The sequence below is a fragment of the Mesoplodon densirostris genome, chromosome 11 (assembly GCF_025265405.1).
Source record: "Mesoplodon densirostris isolate mMesDen1 chromosome 11, mMesDen1 primary haplotype, whole genome shotgun sequence".
Lineage (NCBI taxonomy): Eukaryota > Metazoa > Chordata > Mammalia > Artiodactyla > Ziphiidae > Mesoplodon > Mesoplodon densirostris.
The window spans coordinates 22,545,633-22,565,745 of record NC_082671.1 but is presented as its reverse complement, the minus strand read 5'-3'; the positions used below and the strand labels follow the sequence as shown (position 1 = coordinate 22,565,745).

The 20,113-nt window shown below is 41.6% G+C and overlaps 1 long non-coding RNA gene across 1 annotated transcript in view; it reads left to right on the top strand.

Moving 5' to 3' along the window:
- The window catches only part of LOC132498662 (uncharacterized), a 333,526-nt gene that overhangs the window by 299,670 nt on the left and 13,743 nt on the right, over nucleotides 1-20,113 (top strand). The window contains exon 3 of the long non-coding RNA XR_009533785.1: nucleotides 7,590-7,691. This is a non-coding gene — a long non-coding RNA (uncharacterized LOC132498662). The remainder of the gene's footprint in view (nucleotides 1-7,589; nucleotides 7,692-20,113) is intronic.

Sequence of the window (20,113 nt, the reverse complement as noted above, 5' to 3'; positions counted from 1 at the left end):
TCCCTCCCTACTCCTTGGGGGCAATGTCAGCATTTTTTTTCTTACATTCTACTACTTCCTCTTCTTTTTTCTTTTTCATCCTGAGAGTGATGGGAGCAAGTTGATATTTTAGAAGGACCAGCCCAGTATCTGAGAGGAGGATGGATGGGAGGGGAGACTGGAACAGGGAATTAGGCTGGGGACAGATGCCAAATCCAGGCAAGCTGAGGGCCTGGCTGAGAGGGGACTGGAGGGCCGTGTCAGTAGGCTCAGGTGTGGGAGGAGCCAGGACAAGCTCTGCTCGGCACAAGTGTGGCTTATGGAGATGGATGGGGGTAGATGGGGAGGAGGGAGTTGCTGGTGTTGAGATGCCTTTGGGACGTCCAAGGAAAGTGCTCAGAGACAATTGTCTTGGAGGGTCTGGTGTCTGTGAAGCATCTGGGTTTTATTCCCTAAAACAGATCTGAACTTCCCCACAAGTCCCTAAGCACTGGGTAGCCAGGGTGGAGGGTGTAAGGGAAAGCCAATCAATACGTAAACATAACCATGTTTCTTACTCGTTTAAATTATTCAACCCCTTTAGGTCAGTGCTCGGTCTTTGTTTTGTTTTTTTAAATGTAATTTAATTTTCTTTATTTTTCTCTTCCTTATGAAATCCATAGCATCTGATTATACGAGAGCCCGCCCCCATCTCTGTCTCTGTTGGTCACTTTATTGTCTCCATGTTTTTGAGGAGAAAAGAGAAGGCCCATGTGCCCAGAGAATAGAGAGCTAGGGGAGGGTCTCTTCCAGGTGAGTCTGGGATGTCACAGGGGCCGGATCGTAATGACCTGGTGAGCTGTATTGAGAACTTTGCTCCTTATTCTAAGAGAAATCAGAAGTCTTTTAAGGGTCTTAAAAGGGTGAAACAATACCTGATGTGTTTTTTTTTTAAGACAAAGACAATGCAAAGAATGGAATGGAGCGAGGCAGGAGCAGATGTGGGAGAGCAGTTAGAGACCAAGGCAATAATCAAGGCAAGAGGATGACAGTGGCAACTGTGGTGACAGTGAAGGTGGAGAAGTGTTAGGAGAAAAAGTGGGCAGAACCTGCGGATTGTTTAGATGGCGGTTCATAAAAGAGAGAGGAATCTAGCGTGATTCCAAGGTTTCTGCGAAGAGCAACAGGGGGCACGGTGGTAGTTGCCACCGTGATGAGATGAGGAAGAAGAGCAGGCTTGGTGGAGTGAGGGTTCCCCCAGATTTCCGCACCCGTGACTCTCCCACACCTGCCTGGCCAGTTCGAACGGCCGCCACCGTTCCCACACAGTCAACTGTGGCAACGGAGATAATTGGGCCTCTGGCTCCACAACTTTCGCATATTATCCACCCTCAGCTGGGCCTCCTGGCTTTTTGGAAAGATTTGTATTAATTTCAAATTCAATCTTTTTCTGTTCCTCATATGAAGTTTTAAAAACATTTTTACTCTTTCCGTGTTTCCAGTTCTATCTTCCCTCGTCAGTTTTAGCAAACTACCTTGCCTCTTAATTTACTTAAAAATGTAGAGGCCAAATGATGTGATTTTCCGCAAATTTTCTTAACGTCCACTTTAAAACTTCTCTAAACCTTCATTTGTTCACTTTTCTTTCTTTCCTCGGTGGGAGAAATGTCCCTGTCCCCTTCCTAAGCTTTTTCCTCCACCTGTGTTCCCATACCACCCCATTCCACATTTTCTGGAACATTGTCTCTTAGATTATCCCCAAGCTCATATCTCATGTTGAAGGAAATAGTGTTTTTCTCTGAGTCCAGTATTTATACACTCAATGTAGAAAATTTGGAAGATACAGAAAGGAACAAAGAAGAATGCAAAAACCCCCTACCATCTCATACAACAGAGAAAACCACTCTTGATTTCTAATTTTTTAAAAAAATTTCTCTTGCTACTGCTCCCTCCCCTCAGCCTGAAAACATGTTCAATTCTCTTATTTCTTCTCTTGGTTTTCCTATTTCAGTTAGTGGTATTATATTTTTAATCTTATTATCTTTTAGTCAGGCAAGGTAGACAATAGGGAATCATCTCTGAGGCTTCACTTTCCTCAATTCAACATAAAATTCTGCTGATAATATCATACTGATTACTTACTTGTGTCAGGCACATTGCTAAGTACATTAGCTGCCTTTTCCCAATCCATCTTTCACTGCACTGCATTATTCTTGTTTTATATGTAAGAAAAAAGAAACTTTGGGGTTCACAGCTAAGTGATGAAGTCACAGTTTGAACTCAAGCCTGTTTATTTCCAAAGCTGGTGTCTTGATGTCTTTTCAGTTCGTCCTGTCCTGTCCTGTCTTTTCCCACTGCTGTTGCTCTAGCTCACATCATCACAGTGGAAGCTCTGTTAGCAGATCCCCAATTAGCCAAATCACCTCATTAACAGCCCTTTCCAATCCTCTTTACACTCATCACTGGAGACTAGTAGGAGATTGCTGCACTAAACTTTCCTGCTCCCATCAATTTAGTTGTATGTTACCAAGAAACAGTTGTATTTTGTTCACAAGCCAGTCAATGCAGTTGTACTTATCAATATGTTACAGCATTTAATTAAATATTATGTAAACCAATGAAACCTGAGTGTGAAAGAGAGCTGTTCCTATGAAAACTAAGTTGTAATTCTTTGGGAAGACTTGGTGAGAGTGAGTGGCTGAAAATATTATAATTCCAATAAATATGAGAAAGGTGAACCAAACATAAATGGGAAAAGTTTGTAAACATGTCTTTAAGATTCTGCACTCTACTCTTTGCTTCAATTTAGAGAAATGGAAACATGAGTGTGGTTCATGTAAGAAACATGATACAATTCCAATTAGCACACTTATACTCAGAGGAAGGGCCCTGGCACTCTCTTATACAATTGCTGGATGAGTGTACTCATATATATCTTAGGTTAAAAATATAATCTCTAAGGAAGGTGTATATATCTTTTCTTAATTCCCTACTTGTTAAAGCAAATAACTGATTAAATTCAGTCCCTGATTTCATTGAATGGGAGACTTTCCACCGTATCTCCCATTATCTCCCAAATAGTAACAGCACGTTTTATCTGATCCCCTAGTCTTCAGTCATCATTTTCTCCATTCAGTTAACGAATATTTCTAGGAGCCTACTAATTACCAGCATTACCTTCTTAAAGCTCAGATCTAAGCCTCTCACTTCTCTACTCACAATAACTCAATGCCTTTCCACTGTCTACATAATGAAGCTAAAATTACTTAGCAGAATATTAAAGACCTGCAGGGATCTGATTTCCACCCCCCTTTTTAGCTTCGGCTTCTTAACACAGCACTTCATGTCTGGGGGTGGAGGTGGGGGAGGGTTAACTTGTCCTTAAATAAGCAGAAGTTTAGATTTCCCTATACTCAAGATAATTTAGTAAGGTTAAAAAGTCTGCATAGAGATGATGACTGGACTTTCCTTATCCAGTTGTCCAGTCAGGAAAAATATCTAGTTCCTAGGTGACAAATATCAATGGACGGTTGTCATTACTGTCCTCCGTCTTTTCTCCCTCTCATTCACATTCTTTCCCTGGGAGTCTTACTCCTGTGGGCTGTCTCGGCTGCCACTACTGCAGAGAACTCTTTAAGTGTCCATCTCAGCTAGGGCACCTCTGTCAGTTCCATTCTCTTTTCCATTGCCATTGTGTGTTTTCCATGGCAAAACACCATCCAACCCCCCATAGTTTAAAATGGAACTTTTCCGGGACTTCCCTGGTGGCACAGTGGTTAAGAATCCGCCTGCCAGTGCAGGGGACATGGGTTCAATCCCTGGTCCAGGAAGATCCCACATACCATGGAGCAACTAAGCCTGTGCACCACAACTACTGAACCTGCGCTCTAGAGCCCACGAACCACAGCTACTGAGCCCGTGAGCCACAACTACTGAAACCCCCGTGCCTAGAGCCTGTGCTCCACAACAAGAGAAGCCACAGCAGTGAGAAGCCCACACACCGCAACAATGAGTAACCCCCACTTGCCGCAACTAGAGAAAGCCTGCGCACAACAATGAAGACCCAACGCAGCCAAAAATAAATAAATAAAATAAATAAATTTTTTAAAAAATAAAATGGGGGCTTCCCTGGTGGCGCAGTGGTTGAGAGTCCGCCTGCTGATGCAGGGGACACAGGTTCGTGCCCCGGTCCGGGAAGATCGCACATGCCGCAGAGCGGCTAGGCCCGTGAGCCATGGCCGCTAAGCCTGCACGTCAGGAGCCTGTGCTCCGCAACGGGAGAAGCCACAGCAGTGAGAGGCCCGCGTACCGCAAAAAAAAAAAAATAATAATAATAAATAAAATAAAATAAAATAAAATAAAATAAAATAAAATAAAATGGAACTTTCCCAGCAAACCCACTTTCCTCCACTTTCTGTCTGGGGCACCACCACCTCAAGGTTTTGGAGTGATCTCTTTTGCTCTGGGGGATCTGTTTTGCTCTTTGCTCTTCCTTAGCCCACTGTTGCCCATTATTTCTTCCTATAAAGGTTGAATGATTAAGGCCTTTGAAAACTGTAAGCATATTTGCCCCTTTACTGTCAAACTTCTTGAAATATTTGTCCACACTCACTGTATTCATGTTGTTGCTTCCTGTTCACTTCTCAACCCAGTGTAATACGGCTTCTGCCCCCAAACTTTTACTGAAGCTGTTTGCATCGAGGTTGCCAATTACTGCCCTGGTGCTACATTTGATAGATGTGTCTCAGTTGTCAACCTAATTCCTTGTAGACTTTGATACTTAGACCACTTCTTCTACTTGAAATAAATCTTCCCCTCAGCTTCTGTGACCCTTCTTTATCTCACAGGCTACTTCATCATATTGTTCTTTTTAGGCTCCTTTCTCCTGCCTTTTAAAAAGTGTGTCTGTTCTTCAGAGTCCTGAGTCTCCTTGTTTCCTCCCTCTATGTCCTCATCTAAGCAATCTCATCTATTTCCGTGGCTTTCCTTACCACCTCTATGTCCACGACCACCAGCTCTGATTCTCCAGCCCCGTTCTTCACCTTAGCTCTTAAGATGTGCTTATCTAACTGCCTCTTGAATATTCCACATACACATCAACTTCAACCTGCCTGGGACTGAATTTACAAAAATGCAAAAAAATACTCCTTTTTCTCTTTTCTCTTCTTAGCGAATGGTACCACTGATCATCCAGTTACTCAAGCCTGAAACAAAGATACCAGTCTTGACTTCTCTCTCTTCTTTATTCCCTAATCAATATCAAGGTTATCAACTCTACTTTTGAAATATTTCTTAAATTCCACCACTTTTTCCATCCTTTCTGCACTATTATGGTTCAACCCACGATGATATCTCCCATCGATTTTTGCAGCAGTCTCTAAACGGGTTCCCTGCCCCATGCTGGCCCCTCTCGAATCTATTTTCCAGGCTGCAGCAAAATTCCTCTTTCTAAGCATACAAATTTAATCACATCGCTTCCCAGCTCTCCTGTTCATGTGTCTCCGCACTGTCCTCGGCATTAATTCTTATCTCTCTCACATGGTTTAAAGGGCCCTTTAGTGATCAAGCCTGCTCACCGCTGAAGCTCCTTCTTTTGCTACCCACTCATTCCTTCTGCGGTGCTTCTCTAAGTTCCCAGACTGTGTCAGTTCTCTACCTGTGGACTCCAGCCATCCCCATGAACCTGCTCCTCTCTAATCAGGCTCTCCTCTCTGCTCATGATCTCTGCACCCTCCCCCCTGCAATTTATTCAACCAACATACTTTTTGAACAATAACTAAGCACCAGGCATTGTTCCCCATGCTTAGACCACAGCAAGGAGCAAAGCGGGCACATCACTGAATTCACGAGGCTCAGAGTCCACTGGACACTCAGAGAAGCCAACTTAGGCCATTGCAGTCCTTTGAAATAAGAGGGGACACCGGGAGCTCCAAGAGCCCCGATGAGGGCATCTCACTCCGGCTGGGAGCAGGAAGCTTCCTAAGGGCAGTGTTATTTAGAGTGTTAGACCTGAGACAACATAGAAAGGTAAGAGCCAGGGAGTTTATGAAAGACCTAAAAATGCAAATCTTTCTTATGTCTTCTGCTTTTTCTTCTCCCTTCTCACTCCTCTAACTCTTGTCCCTCTCCATATCCCACTACCTCCACTGTTTAAATAAACACTTTTTTTCCTTCACTTGTGGCATCCGTTTTTCATGCAGACATTCCCAGCTCTTCCGCAAACTCACCAGTTCCCTTTCTTCAAGTCTCTCCTCAAGGCAAAAATGAGGAAACATCATCCCTTTATTGAAGCCCCATCATCCATCTCCTGGACAAAGCTATCAGCTAACTTATAGCTAATGAAGGGCATGCCCAGATGTTCTCTTTTTATCCTTCTGCTGTACACGTTTTTCCAATCATCCATTTGTCTGATCATATTTCCTAATTGTCTACAATGTCAAATTGTCTATAAGAAATGGGCAACCCATGATCTCCTCTCCAAAATAATACAGCACAGACCAGGTTAAGAAGCCTTCTCTCAGAGCCTTGAGATTCCTGCCAGACCTCAGGCTCACCACAATAGCATGGTGGTAAGCTTTCTAGACTTTCTTGAGCCATAGTTATACCTCACATACAGGAAAAATTAATGATCAGCTAACCCCACAAATCTCTCAACCTTCTACTTTTAAAGGGTCATATCATATCATGTTAAAAAGAATTAGGCCCCTTAGGGCTTGTCATTTTACATAGTCCTCCGTTCAAGAATGGTTCCCATTTTAAATCTAAAATATGGCACAAATGAACCTATCTACAAAACAGAAACAGACTCATAGACATAGAGAACAGACTTGTGGGCAAGTGGTGGGCAGGAGGGAGAGGGATGGACTGGGAGTTTGGGGTTGGTAGATGCAAGCTATTACATTTAGAATGGATAAACAACAAGGTCCTACTGTATAGCACAGGGAACTATATTCAATATCCTGTGATAAACCATAATGGAAAAGAATATAAAAAAAGAATGTCTATATGTGTATAACTGAGTCACTTTGCTGTACAGCAGTAATTAACACAGCATTGTAAATCAACTATACTCCAATAACAATATACATATAGGGCTCCCCTGGTGGCGCAGTGGTTGAGAGTCCGCCTGCTGATGCAGGGGACACAGGTTCGTGCCCTGGTCTGGGAGGATCCCGCGTGCCACAGAGCGACTGGGCCCGTGAGCCATGGCCTGAGCCTGCACGTCCGGAGCCTGTGCTCCGCTACGGGAGAGGCCACAACAGTGAGAGGCCCGCGTACCGCAAAAAAAAAAAAAAAAAGAAAAAAAAAGAAAAAATATATACATATAAAAAAGAATGGTTCCCATTTTAAAAGATTTTAATAAGATGAGAAATATACTAGGATAAATTTGCAGTCACCCCACCTCTCATCCTCTCCCAGGGTAAAGAAGAGGGTGGCCTTACCTGTGATTGGTCAGTGGCTGCAGGGGACTCTGCCTTGCATCAGGAATGTCACTGTTTTCCTCACTCACTACAGGCTGAAGGTTTGGCGACAGGGCTGATGCTGATACATAGAAGGAAGCTAATCATTTCATTCTTTTGTTGGAACATTTTCCTACCCTCTTGCAAATAATCTTCCCTTTCCTTTAACAGCTCCTCTCTGAAGAGACCAACAATAGCACTTTCATGAGAAGAGCTGCGGTCGGAGCCCAGGAGGAGACAACGGAAGGCTGGGATCAGGCGTCTGGGCTAGAGGTCAGTGTCCACTGGCTTCTGGCTAACTGGCTCCCAGTCTCTCCAAAGGGAGCTCTTAACAGAGGCAGATGGAGACTTCCATTTAATTCCATGTGGTATAAAAAAATGTAATTGTCTCACCCATAAAGGCAGTCATGTTTCTATAACAATGGCTTCATTCAGGGCTGTCGAGAGTCATTATTGCCAGTTCTTTTGGGGACTTTATGAGCAATCATTTTCTAGGTCTGAAGCAAAAGAAGAATCAGAACACAAGGCTCTCTTTTTCCATTTTTGTTTTCAAAATATAAAAAGAGACATCACCTGAGTGCTTTACTCATGAGCACCTTTGTGATGACACTGGAAGCGGGGGGCGCTCTTTGCATCTCCCAACTGTAAAGTCTTAGCACTTTAATCATTTTTGATGCCCTTTCACAGAGAAATTAACAGGTCAATAAAGACAAGTCATAGAAGGGGCAGGTAATAAACCAAGATGTGGATACTGTTACATACCATATGGCAACTCTTGATAATACAGAATGGCTGGAAATTTCAAGAAAAGGCTCATCCATTCTGAGAGAGATTCTATGTTTATTGTTCTCTAACATTTCCAGTATACATTTGGAAATTTAAGAGCAGAGCTGCCATATATGGGATCTGATCAGAGGGGTGAGTAAGGCTGAAACCAGGCAGGTTCTTTGGCCAGCAAACCTTACACCCTGACTTCCTCTAATTCATATATATGGGCTAGTGGAAGCTCTGTTTCAGAGAGTAGATAATAGAAAATTAACAAATAATATAAATATTCAATAGTAAGATACTGGTTGAAAAATAAATATAAAGTTATTGGGACTTCCCTGGTGGCGTAGTGGTTAAGAATCCGCCTGCCAATGCAGGGGACATGGGTTTGATCCCTGGTCCGGGAAGATCCCATGTAACGCGGAGCAACTAAGCCCATGAGCCACAACTACTGAGCCCACGCGCTACAACTACTGAAGCCCACATGCCTAGAGCCCGTGCTCCACAACAAGAGAAGCTACTGCAATGAGAAGCCCACACACCACAACAAAGAGTAGCCCCCGCTCGCAGCAACTAGAGAAAGCCTGCGCACAGCAACGAAGACCCAACAAAACCAAAAATAAATTTTAAAAAATCATTAAACATGGGCTTCCCTGGTGGCGCAGTGGCTGAGAGTCCGCCTACTGATGCAGGGGACACGGGTTCGTGCCCTGGTCCGGGAAGATCCCACATGCCGCGGAGCGGCTGGACCCGTGAGCCATGGCCACTGAGCCTGAGTGTCCGGAGCCTGTGCTCCACAGCGGGAGAGGCCACAACAGTGAGAGGCCCGTGTACCGCAAAAAAAAAAAGAAAAAAGTCTTTGTGGGAAAATTAAACATCAAAACAATTATAACGATTGGCCACTAAGTTTTTACAGGATAAGATAGTCTTTTTTTTCTCTGCACCCAAATAAATGGAAACATAAAAAACAAGAGACTGTTCCCTAAATAGAAGAACCGAAAATAGTTTTTCACCTTCCTTAAGAAATCAAGCTTGTTATTGTTACTATGGCAACAGGTTGTCAGTTGAAGACGAGAGTTTCTCTGGTCTGCCTGATTATTGAGCAGAAGGAAATAGAACAATTTTATGAGTATTATTTTTATTTTAAAATAAAAAATCAATGCCTTTATGCTCTCGAATGGTTGGAATACAGGTACAGTAATAAGAACCACACTGCAAAACAAATTTGGGCACTAAATAAGGGAGCTAGGCTCAAGGCACAGAGTATGCCATCTGTGACCTGCTGGTAGCTGGGCAGTGATCTCTTGGTTGTCCTGACTGGACTCTGAGTCCCTTCACTTGGCCTTGTTGCCCTCTCCCTGGTGGGAAATACTGGGTCAGTAATAACGTGTGGATGAAAACCCATTCCCTCACCAATCAACAAGTACTTATTGAGTGCATACTACATACCAGGTACTATTTCAGTACCTGACACAGTGTTTGAATAAATGGACAAAATTACCACCTGGACTCACATTCTTGTGGTGGAAACAGGCCAAAACCAAACAGGTTAAACCCATAAGTAATATCAGATAGTAATAGCAACTATGAAGAAATATAAAGCATATTAAGTATTGGGAAGATTTTTGAAAGAAGAGGGAAATCCTGAAAAACTAAAAGCTTCAAGAAAACCATAATATTTTAATTTACCTATAACTAGGTCTGATAGATGTAGATTACATACGCATATACCAGTACATCAGCTATTTTCTTTAAATGAATATAGATTGAATAGGACCCTCTATGTGTCAGGTACTCAGATCATTGCTGGGAAAAGTGAGACATGGACTCAGATCTAGAGCTTAAAATATTCAAGGCCCTAATACTGCTAATGGAATCCCCAAATTTGAGACCTCCAATTCTTTTAGGACTCTATATTTTGTCCCTCTCTTGAGTAAATTCCTTAAAGTTTTCCAAGTATGCTTTATTGCTCTAAAAATTGCCTTTGGGAATATTTTCATGTAGTTTCTTACAGAAAAAAGAAGGTTCAAATTTTCGCTGTCTAGCTTACCATTTTACATAGAAAGTTCTTTTGTGGAACTCATGACTTTGGGAGGTAGTAATGGAGAAGATATACGTGAATTTTGAAAGAACTTGTACAGTTTTATGAACGACAGATCCATTCCTAGCAACTAAGAAAAGCTGAAAGGTTTGGAGTGTGCATTCTGCTAAGGAGCCTATAAAACAGAGGTTGCACTGTGGGATGAAGAGAATTGGGAACGGCATTACAGTTAGGAAGGAAAACCAAGCCCTCCCTTCCCTGCTGAGGTTGTGCTGGCAGTAGATGACAGAGCTGCAGGAACACTGGACCACCCACTGTGTCAATTCCTGTGTTCTTTTCTGACTGTATTTATTCTTTATTGTCTCATAAAGAACCTTGCACTGACTTGGCGACTTTGCTGGACAAAACGTAGGTGTTATATTTTTATGCGGCCATAAAACAACTGCAGTGATTGTGGTAAACACACTTAATCTGCTTTTTTCATGATCAACGTTAGGCATAAATTATAATTGTTTGCTTTCTTTACCTGGATTGAAGATCATATTCTGCAAATAATTCTAAGGTGCTTTATAAATTGTCTATGCAGCCAAATAGAAATGTTTGTTTTTACAATAGCCAGGGTTGAGCAAAACAGGGTGTTCACACCGAACTCTTGGGAAATCCTGATTCTAGAAACTTGCACAGATACATTTTTAAGGGTTACAAGCTTTCCCTTCCTCCTCTAAAGTTTTTTGTTTGTTTGTTTGGGTTTTTTGTTTGTTTTGTTTTGTTTCAAGTACTTGTTAATCTTCAGACCATCAGGGTCATGTCCTATTGTCCTTGAGTTAATCTTGCTAGCCCGGATTGGAACACGACTGTATTGTGTCAGGTGCCTTTGAGAAAGAACTTCATCAAGCTAAACAGTTGACAGAGTTGAGACCTACAGCATTTCTGATGAAACCTTAGGAAAAAACTATTCACATAGGAGCTTGTCAGGCTCTGAGCCCTGTGCCCAGACCTCTCTTTTCCACTCGCAATCCTCCACGTACCCCCATTAATTCTCTTCACACAGAGGCATTTGTGGTCCTTTCCAATTCAGAGAACATTGCAATAGGAGCACCATTAGCATGAGTTCTGGGTGGTGGAACACGGTGTTTCAGCCCATTTCTTCTGACAGTACGGCCTGTACCGAGGCGGGCAGTGGCAGTCCTTTGGAAGATCCTGCCAGTTGGTTAATTAGTGGCAGAACCCACATGTGCACAGGGGATATTATGACATTTTCCCTCTGAAAGGTTATTTCTATTCACATTCTAAATTCTGAAACACTGAAGTCAAAATGTTAATAAGCTAATGAGCCTGACTATAATTTTTTTTTAGATTTGGAAACTGATTTTATTATATTGTAGAATTAACACATTCTCCTTTTCCTTTTACATTAATTAATTTATTTTGAAATGTACAGACTGTGGAGACTGTGTAAACTGTAATTTACACCATCTCAGCATCCCCTGTGCTTGCTTCAGGTTTACAGCATTGATCTGCCTCCTTCAAGTTTTCTTGGTTTTCCTTAATTTCCAGCCATGCCTGGATATGGGCTCTTTTGCCTTTCTTTTTTATTTATTCACTTCCACAATCCAGACCAAGGCTCCGCTGTTTCCTTTAGCTGCCATTTAGTCCTCAGAAGAGCAAGGCTCTACTTTGACTTTTGAAATACTTGTCTGCTTTCAGTACTTTACCAGTTTATATTATTTTGGTCAGGTCATCATGACATACTGCATCATTTCTTAAGTTGTTTTCTTACATCCCTGCCTGTAATTCTATTTGATTAGATATAAGTGGCAGAGTCACTTTGGCCTTACATTTGAATAAAATCTGCTCTCTCGCAAGCTGTGTGTGTGTGTGTGTGTGTGTGTGTGTGTGTGTGTGGTGAAGGCTGGTGGTGGGGTGATGGGGTGAAGAAGAAAAGCTGGGGAGAAAACATTCTTATGCCTGTGGTATCAGCAGCTTCTCCCAATCCAAGGAAGGATTTGAAATATACCCTCAACACTCTTGCCCTTCGATTCCTGAAAGACTCTGGAATCAAATTGGGCAATCTCCCATTGAGATTTCCTGGAAAATAGGGAGGTTCCTCAGAAATTGCTTACAGAGCCGCCTGGGTTTCTCTCCAAATCTAGGCAGTCTTGGGCTGCTTGGCGAAAAAAAAAAACAAAGAGATTTCTGGAAGTAGGAATTTGCTCTGGTAATGCCCCACACCTGTCCAGGCTGTTTTTTTTTTTTTTTTTAATTTAAATTTTATTTTAAATTTCAGGCTATTCGAAACGGTTAATTTTTCAGATCTCCTCTGGAACCTGTATCATATGGGGAGGAGGGAAATAATGGGCGAGAGAGGGATGGTATAGACGTTCAACTATGATTGATTGAAAATGTATGGAAGTGAGCAAGTCAAGCTCTTTCTTTTCATTGATGGTGAATGATCTGTACACAGTGGGCCCTCAGAAAACATTTAATTTAAAAATATTTAATATTTAATGTTTATTGCTTACCAAAAAAGCTTTTGGTGGGGATAAAAATATATATAAGCTAAAATGTTTTAAAGTAACTTCCAGAACTCTGTAAAGCAACCATCAGGCAGAGGTGGACTAACCAGCACTCAGCAAGACCCAAGAAAGGGATGGAATGAGGAAGACAGGAAAATCCTGCTTAGCACGTTCTTCAGGGGCCACTGCCTGGGCAGTGAACTGGCATCTCCAATGTTCCACCCTAATTTGGTTTCATGACCCCAGGCTTTGAAGGGTCACCTTGAAAAATGATCTCAGCCCCAGATGCCATGGTCACTGACCTGGCATGACCTCTCCCACATCTGTGTAGGCCGCTGAGCTAAGGAAGTTTTCACACTCCCGGATGCCAGTAACTCTGTGGGTGTCCCTGTCCTGGTTAGGATCTTCCTGCAGGCTCTTGTCCTTGCTGGCCCATGCCTAACAGGAAGCATGAAATCGGGCAGAAGCTATTTGCCTCCGTACTCTGCCACATCCCTCAGCCCGCCTCCTCTGTACCCCAGGAAGCATGTCCCCTGGGGTACATGCTGGCAGTCTGGCCAAGTACCAGTGCCATTCAAACCAGGACAGAGGGAAGCTGGGAAGTTTCTGTCCACTCCTAACCCTCCCACCCCAACCTCAGCAGATGAGGTCTGGAGTTAGTCTTGCAGATGTAGACAAGGGATCCAGAAATCTGGGGATAATCACTATGTGACCTGTGCCATACCGGGCCCTTCTGTAGGTCTGCGTTTATGCCTTGGACTTCCATTGAACACATCAGTGCCCTGATGTCCCTCCTTACCCTCAGCTCGGCTGGCTAGCTGGGACCCACCACCCTGCCTCACTTTTACTCAGCCCTGTTGCATTGTCTCCAGTCTTTCAACAGACTGATCACATGGCTCCATTATGAATGCACGGGTCCCACGCCCCGGAGTCCTGCTTCGCATTGTTCTGGTGCTCCTGTGGGTATCTACCTAGGCTGGACTAGAACTTGATGTGGCCACACTCACTTTTTTTTTTTTTTTTTTTTTTTTGCGGTACGCGGGCCTCTCACTGTTGTGGCCTCTCCCGTTGCGGAGCACAGGCTCTGGACGCGCAGGCTCAGCGGCCATGGCTCACGGGCCCAGCTGCTCCGCGGCATGTGGGATCTTCCCGGACCGGGGCACGAACCCGTGTCCCCTGCATCGGCAGGTGGACTCTCAACCACTGCGCCACCAGGGAAGCCCCACACTCACTTTTGACTGCATATTTGGGCTATTGGCTATTTTCTGGGAGGTCAGAGCCGTAGCTGGGTCAGTTTTCAGGATTGTAGTTCTTGTTTTCGCTTCTTGCCTACTGGCATTTGCCACCGAGGTCCCAGCATACATTCATGCATCAGTGTGCAGGGTAAGAGCACACACCCTTCTTTTCTGCCTGTTAGAGCTGTTATCTGACACACTGTCCAGACCTCATGGTGCCTCTAGCTGGCTGTAGTACTCGCCGGTCCTCTCCAAGCAGGCTGGCCCCGTGGTCCTGATGTTCCTACTTCCTCTCCTGTAACTAGTTATGTCCTGGCAGGACAGAAGGTCCTTTCAAGTCATTATTGTTCTTAGTGATTCTTTTACTTGACCAGTCAGCATCCCGGTTTATTCCATCATCTTCACATAACCAGGTGAATCTGGCCAAGCTGCGTCAAGTTATTGTGCTCAGTAAATGTTTGTTGCCATGATTTGCCCAATTATGGTGTGCCTTGTCATTTGTGCTCTCTCTAATAAACTCAGTGAAAATGAACTGAGCTAAGAAAAACAAATTGGGTGATAGTAAATAGCTTTAAAATGGGTTTATGAAACATATCAACAGAGAGTTCCTTTATATAGTTTTCTGGTGCATTCCTAACTACTGACAGAGATAGAGAGACAGAGAAACAGTGTGAAGAACAGTACTGATAGACAGTTAAGCAGACAGAAAGACAAAGTATATTTAAATCAATAGGACTTGATTTCCGAAGTTTTATTCACTCACAGCGAGTCAGTAAGAGCAGATTAAAGAAAAGCGACATTAGAGACTAATTTGTGTATCACAGATGAAAATTTCTATATTCTCCTTACACCTCCAACTCCATGTCCTCTTAACGCTGTAATAAAAGTAAGCCACTGTCAATCTCATCCTCTATTTCTTTTTTTCATTAAAATTAAAAAAAATAGAAGTATAGTTTGTTTATGATATTATATTAGTTTCAGATATACAGCATAGTGATTCAGTATTTTTATAGCTCATACGCCATTAAAAGTTATTACAAGATAACAGCTGTAATTCCCTGTGCTATATCCTCATTGCTTGCCTATCTTATATATAATAGTTTGTGTTTCTTAATCCCCTACCCCTAATTTGCCCCTCCCCACTTCCCTCTCCCATTTGGTAAGCATTAGTTTGCTTTCTACATCTCTGAGACTGTTTCTGTTTTGCACATACATTCATTTGTATTATTTTTTAGATTCCACATGTAAGCGATATCATACAGTATTATAATGTCTGTACACTAACTCCTCAGCCTTTTTCTCTGGGATGCAGTGTGGTAAAATGGGGGCATGAATATCAGTTTGGGGCCTAAAAGTCTGTATGTGCCACTTGTTAGCAGAATGGCATATAACTAGATAAATGACTTATCTAGGCACAAAATAAATAGATAATCTGTTGAAGGCATCTGTAAAATGAGGACTACCATGCATCATTGGGAGCTTTTAATAACCCAATGATGAAATTTCTGTAACAGAACTTGCAGGGTGTCCAGCTCAACGCATAGCAGTTTTTTATCCCTTCTTTCTTCCCTTTTCATAGTTTCTCCCAGAGGAAGGGAAGAGCATTTCCAAGGCTGTCAAGGCTCTTGTGCTGACCTATTGCCCCAGCTCTCCCACAGTGGGCTCCCTCACATATCTGCCCCCATCCCCCACTATAAAGCATGCTATCTCCCTCTCCCCAGGTGCTTTCTCTTCTGCCTTTAATGGGTTCTTGAAAATAAATTCTACCTATATTTTTTTCTTAATTTCTGATGATTTTCTTCTTTTCAAAGCCAATATACTAAAATGAGTGGTGTGTTTTCACCACCAATTTTCTCATTACATGAATTCTCCTTAGTTCTTAATGGCTTGCACAGACTTTTAAGTCCCTCTAGAAGGAAATTTCCAGAGTCTGGAATGCTGTCCTTCTGGCTTGGTGGGATTACGAGTAACTTTGAAGTGTTGTCCATGCTCATCAGATGATAGGAGTGTTTTTGCATGTCTAAAGTGTTAAATACATTAGAAGTATTATATTGAAAAGGCTGCCTTGGAGAATAAAAAAGATACAAGGAATTCAGGTCATAAAATTTGAAAATTACGTAATCTTATATTTTCATCAGCACTAAAAAAAATTGCATTTTTGAAGCAGGATATAATCTCTAAATTGGCCAATATAATAGCCTATAGGAAATGAATTTTAGATATATATGAACAAGAAAGACAGAAGGAAAGAAAGAGAGAAAGAAGGAAAAAAGAAAGAAAGGAAGAAAGAAAGTGAATTGTGTTAGTGTCCCTTTAAGAAACATCTGTTATTATTTTGACCTGTTTTGCATAGACTGAAACCCTTCCAGAAGCATCATACAGTATACATTTGGTAAATTACAGCACTTTTACCTAATTGCTCCTTTAGGAGCTAATGACCCCATTTGCTGCTTTGTCTAAGACACCTGAGGCAATCAACAGAGAAAGGGTATGCTCAGTCTCATACACTGCCTAGAAAATTTGCATTTAGTTCAAAATTAAGTGCAATTTCAAAGTTTCTTTTTTAAAAAAAATCTAATCAATCTAGTATACTGTAGGCATTGCTGAAACAACACATTCGCTGAAATTTGTGAAGGTGACTTTGGTGAACGGATTTTTATCTTTAAATAGACTCAGCTTGCTGTATATGCAAAATGACTACTTGTGCAGAATCAACCATGGAAATTCACTGAACATGCCCTTTGCTCTCATAACATTGAAAATCACAGCATAACCTGAAGGACCTCATTTAGTTAAGAAATCAGTGTGTGATTTATACAGGTACCATGTAGAAAACTTATCATGGGTCTATACCCAGCGTGCTTTTCTGTTATAATTATTATTTGTAGAGGTTGATTTGTGGTTTGGATTGTCTTTTATTTTTGAATGAATACTTGATTTCTTGGCCAATAAAAGTGTAAGTTTAGAAATTTAGTTTAGAAATAACTGTCTGTAAAAAGATGAATAGTATAGTTCAAAACTATTTCTCTATTCACAGAATCTGAGAATTGTAGAGCTGGAAGAGACCTAAAAAAATAATGTATTCCAATGCCCTTATTAGACAAGCATGCAAAGAGAGGCCCATGAGAGACCAAGTGACTTGCCAAGGTCTGCTTCTCCCTGCAAACTTGTGACCAAATTAGGATAAGAACCTAGTTTATGAGATACTTGTTTCCACAGAAAATACACACTTATGAAGGGACTTTTAAAGAATTTAAAAATCACTTTATCCAACTCATGATAATATAAAGCATAAGTAAACAGACTTATGTTGGAAAACCATTATTCTAATTAGTTGTTTTTTTGGTATATATAGAGTATCCTTTTCCAACTGAATTTTGTATTGTCACATTTCTTTTAAGTGAAAATGAGTACTTCAATAATTCTTGTCATCTGGAGTCTCACAGACTAAGGATTTAATTAGTGCCACTGATAAAAAAAATGTCTTAGGCAAGTGTGGTGTATGAAAATTATAATGAGAAAGTTTACCTACATACTATAATCACCCACAATTATTCGCCATCTATATATAAATATAGCCAGTGGATTGTTAGCTTTGCTAATTACAGACAATATTTATCTATTCATTATAAGATATTATCTACTAGTTTAACCTAGCTTTGGTGGTTATTTATAACTGAAAATAATGAAAGTGGTAGAGTTGAATATAGATTATATTTTAATTCTAACTTTTCACTCACATCAGTCTGTATTACAGTATACAGTGTTTTATAGTATAACAACTCAGAGGATTTGCTTATGTGATGTTTCTCTGAAATGTGTTTTCTTGCTGCATATTTTTAGTCTACTTTTTCCTCCTATAATAATCAAAGCCAGGGAGTATTGAAAAACCAGACCTTTGGGTTAACACACATGGGTAGCTGACACCAGCAGTCTTACACAGGTGCCTCTCTAAGGGGCTTCGATAAAATCACAAGTTACAAAAAAAAAAAGAAATCCCTGGGCCAGGTTGGGTACTGGCAGTCCATCAACAGGAAAGCAGAAGACCATTTAAAAGTAGACTAGGGCTTCCCTGGTGGCGCAGTGGTTGAGAGTCCACCTGCCGATGCAGGGGACACGGGTTCGTGCCCCAGTCCGGGAAGATCCCACATGCCGTGGAGCGGCTGGGCCCGTGAGCCATGGCCGCTGAGCCTGCACGTCCGGAGCCTGTGCTCCACAACGGAAGAGGCCACAACAGTGAGAGGCCTGCGTACTGCAAAAAAAAAAAAAAAAAAAAAGTAGACTAGATCCTATAAACAAAGATGAATTGGGGAAGATAGAATGATCAAATGACAAATTAGGGGCAAATGAGAGATCAGAGGGAGCTGAGAGGCAGGTAAAGGCTAGGATGGTTTCTGAGCCTATTTACAAACACTGAATTCTAATTGCCACAGACTCTCTGGGAATAACTGACCTGCTCTTGCTGAGCTGGGATAGGTCTGCCACCACACACCATCTAGACCACCACCTTGTCTCCTAGTTTTGGGTTCACCATGTATCAGAAACATAAATAAACATCTACTGTGTGTAAATGTGTGCAAAGTACTGAGATCACAAAGAGGAATAAGACAAAGTTATAGCTCTTCAGTAGTTCAATCTAGTGGAGGGCAAAGGAAACTCATATATACTGAAAACCTACCATGTGCCAGCCATGGTGGAAGGATTTTATCAATACATACACCATCTGTGATGGGTTGAATTGTGATCTCCGAAAAGATTTGCTGAAGTCCTAATCCCAGTATCTCAGAATGTGACCATATTAGGAAATAGGGTTGTTGCAGATGTCATTAGGTACTGGAGTAGGGTGGGACATTAATCCAATATGACTGGTGTTTGTTTAAGAAGAGGAGAAAAGACACAGAGACACAGGAAGATCCCAATGTAAAGACACAGGCAGAGATTATAGAGGGATGCATCTATAAGCCAAAAACACCAAGGATTGCTGGCTGTCACCAGAAGCCAAGAGAGGCATGGAGGAAACAGATTGTCCCTCAGAACCCTCAGAAGGAGCCAACCCTGCAGACACCTTGATTTTTGATCTAGCCTCCAGACTGTAAGACTGTGAACAGTTATTTGAAGCCACCTAGTTTGTGGTACCTTTTGACAGCAGCCCTTAGAAACTAATATACCATCTAATTTAATCCTTATAAGAATTTATGTAGTAAGTAGTATTAGCCCCACTTAGAAACTAGATTTTTTTAATAGCTACCCTTATTTCAAAAGAAATAGCTTTGAGATTAGATAGAACTGAATTCACATACTGGTCTGCCACTAACTAGCTAGAAAAACTTGGACAAATGGCTTCAAATTTCCTAAGTCTACATTTGCCCTTATGTAAAATGGAGATCATCCTACTGGGGTTCATACTTCCTTATTTACACTGGCTGCTAGGAAGCTAAAAACCAAATTTGTAGCCCAAGTATACAGGATCCCAGACATGCTATTTTGTGTGTTTAAAAATCTTTTGCTACCATGTACACTTTTATTAACCTGCTGTAAGTTTTCGAGGGAGTAAATTAAGTTAAACATAAAGATAATTTTAGATAAGACTGATGCCCAAAGAATATCACTCATAAATCACACGACAGGATTGATAACATTCCACCAGAGTCTACATGAGTGGCCTCCAAAGCAGGGTTCTACACCCCATAAGATGAGATGATCCATTCAGGTGAAGGGAAAAAATGTTAAAGCTAGTATTTATATTTTTATTTAGCAAAAAAATAAAGGGAATAAGCATTCCTAATGTTTACTAAATTTGACAATCATACCTCACTTAGTCCATATCAGGGCAGTCAAGTGTGAGACAGCAGAGAGGAGCAGGAATTCATGGCTGACTGCAATGCACAAACTGGTTCCTCCGTGAAGGCGTAATGAAAATGGTGCACCTGATATGTGCCTACTTAACTGAAGTTCCAAATCACATTGTTCAGCATGAACTAAGCTAACCCTCACAAAACGGACACGTAGCTTAAAAAGAAGCCTGCAAACAAATGATAGATAGAAGATAATACGCAAATGCAAGTGAACCAGAAAAGTGCAGGACGGACACTCCTACTCATAGAAAAAAAAGCTCTTTTTCAGCTTCATTGTGCA